The sequence below is a fragment of the Coregonus lavaretus genome (assembly GCF_964263955.1).
Source record: "Coregonus lavaretus genome assembly, contig: HAP1_SCAFFOLD_475, whole genome shotgun sequence".
NCBI classification, from domain to species: domain Eukaryota; kingdom Metazoa; phylum Chordata; class Actinopteri; order Salmoniformes; family Salmonidae; genus Coregonus; species Coregonus lavaretus.
Window position 1 is genome coordinate 193,802 of NW_028157483.1, and position 2,940 is coordinate 196,741.

Sequence of the window (2,940 nt, forward strand, 5' to 3'; positions counted from 1 at the left end):
CGTTTGGAGGTTTGTTAACACAGTGTCCAATGAAGGGCCAGATGTATACAAAATGGTGTCGTCTGCATAGAGGTGGATCTGAGAGTCACCAGCAGCAAGAGCGACATCATTGATATACACGGAGAAAAGAGTCGGCCCAAGAATTGAACCCTGTGGCACCCCCATAGAGACTGCCATAGGTCCAGACAACAGGCCCTCCGATTTGACACACTGAACTCTATCTGAGAAGTAGTTGGTGAACCAGGCGAGGCAGTCATTTGAGAAACCAAGGCTATTTAGTCTGCCAATAAGAATGCGGTGGTTGACAGAGTCGAAAGCCTTGGCCAGGTCGATGAAGACGGCTGCACAGTACTGTCTATTATCAATCGCGGTTATAATATCGTTTAGGACCTTGAGCGTGGCTGAAGTGCACCCGTGACCAGCTCGGAAACCGGATTGCATAGCGGAGAAGGTACGGTGGTATTCGAAATGGTCGATGATCTGTTTATTAACTTGGCTTTCGAATACTTTCAAAAGGCAGGGCAGGATGGATATAGGTCTGTAGCAGTTTGGATCTAGAGTATCACCCCCTTTGAAGAGGGGGATGACCGCGGCAGCTTTCCAATCTCTGGGGATCTCAGACGTTATGAAAGAGAGGTTGAACAGACTAGTAATAGGGGTTGCGACAATTTCGGCGGCTAGTTTTAGGAAGAAAGGGTCCAGATTGTCTAGCCCGGCTGATTTGTAGGGGTCCAGATTTTGCAGCGCTTTCAAAACATCAGCTGTCTGAATTTGTGTGAAGGAGAAGCGGGGGGGGCATGGGCAAGTTGCAGCAGAGGGTGCAGAGTTGGTGGCCGGGTTAGTGGTAGCCAGATGGAAAGCATGGCCAGCTGTAGCAAAATGCTTGTTGAAATTCTCGATTATTGTAGATTTATCGGTGGTGATAGTGTTTCCTAGCCTCAGTGCAGTGGGCAGCTGGGAGGAAGTGCTCTTATTCTCCATGGACTTTACAGTGTCCCAAAACTTTTTGGAGTTAGTGCTACAGGATGCAAATTTCTGTTTGAAAAAGTTAGCCTTTGCTTTCCTGACTGCTTGTGTATATTGGTTCCTAACTTCCCTGAAAAGTTGCATATCGCGGGGGCTATTTGATGCTAATGCTGTACGCCACAGGATGTTTTTGTGCTGGTCAAGGGCAGTCAAGTCTGAGGAGAACCAGGGGCTATATCGGTTCTTAGTTCTGTATTTTTTGAATGGGGCATGTTTATTTAAGATTGAGAGGAAATTACTTTTAAGGAACAACCAGGCATCCTCTACTGACGGAATGAGATCTATATCTATCCAGGATACCTGGGCCAGGTCAATTAGGAAGGCCTCCTCGCTAAAGTGTTTTAGGGAGCGTTTGACAGTGATGAGGGGTGGTTGTTTGACCGCGGACCCGTTACGGACGCAGGCAATAAGGCAGTGATCGCTGAGATCCTGGTTGAAGACAGCTGAGGTGTATTTAGAGGGTATGTTAGTCAGGATGATATCTATGAGGGTACCCATGTTTAAGGATTTAGGGTTGTACCTGGTAGGTTCGTTGATAATTTGCGTGAGGTTGAGGGCATCTAGCTTGGATTGTAGGATGGCTGGGGTATTAAGCATATCCCAATTTAGGTCACCAAGCAGTACAAACTCAGAGGATAAATGGGGGGCAATCAATTCACATATGGTGTCCAGGGCACAGCTGGGGGCTGAGGGGGGTCTGTAGCAAGCGGCAACAGTGAGAGACTTATTTCTGGAAAGGTGGATTTTTAGAAGTAGAAGCTCAAACTGTTTGGGCACAGACCTGGATAGTATGATGGAGCTCTGCAGGCTATCTCTACAGTAGATTGCAACTCCACCCCCTTTGGCAGTTCTATCTAGACGGAAAATGTTATAGTTGGGGATGGAAATTTCAGAATTTTTGGTGGCCTTCCTGAGCCAGGATTCAGACACTGCTAGAACATCAGGGTTGGCAGAGTGTGCTAACGCAGTGCATAACTCAAACTTAGGAAGTAGACTTCTGATATTTATATGCAAGAAACCAAGACTTTTGCGATTACAGAAGTCAACAAATGATAGCTCCTGGGGAGTAGGAGTGATACTGGGGGCTACAGGGCCTGGGTTAGCCTCTACATCACCAGAGGAACAGAGGAGGACTAGAATAAGGATACGGCTAAAGGCTTTAAGAACTGGTCTTCTAGTGCGTTGGGTACATAGAATAAAGGGGGCAGATTTCCGGGTGTTATAGAAAAGATTCAGGGCATTATGTACAGACAAGGATATGGAAGGATATGAGTAAAGTGGAGGTAAACCTAAGCGTTGGGTAACACTGAAAGAGATAGTATCTCTAGAGGCATCAATTGAATCGGTCTCTGAGTGTATGGGTGGAGGGACGAAGGAGCTAACTAAGGCAGGTTTAGCTAGGCTGGGGGGTCTACAGTGATATAGTACAATTAGAAATAACCGAAACAACAATAAACTAACCATGTTTGGGCTGAGGCTAAACGTAAACAGGATGTAGTACCGTAAAAAGGAACAGTCCAGCAGATATCAGCTGTATAGCTGAGTTATCATAAGGTCCGGTGGTGAAGTGCTAGTGAGTAAGAGGCCACGGCTAGCGTGTGCTACGTCCGTTTTGTTGTAGCCAGCTGGTAGCGAAGAATCCGGAGTTAAAGGTCCAGTGATTCCTGCGGAAAAACTGATATGTTCTGGGTCGATAACGCGCAGTGCTGACTGGCCGAATATCCGGTGATCAAAGTCCAGTGATTAAAATTAATCCCGCGGGGAAAAAAAATCAAATGTTCTGGGTGAGACACTGCTAGCTGTGGCTAATAGCAAGTAGCTAGTCCAGTAGCTAGTTCAGTTTAGTGAGTAAGCGTGTGCTAACGGGCCAGGGCTAGCAGATGCTTGTGATGTTGGTGCAGGGTTTTGTGTCAT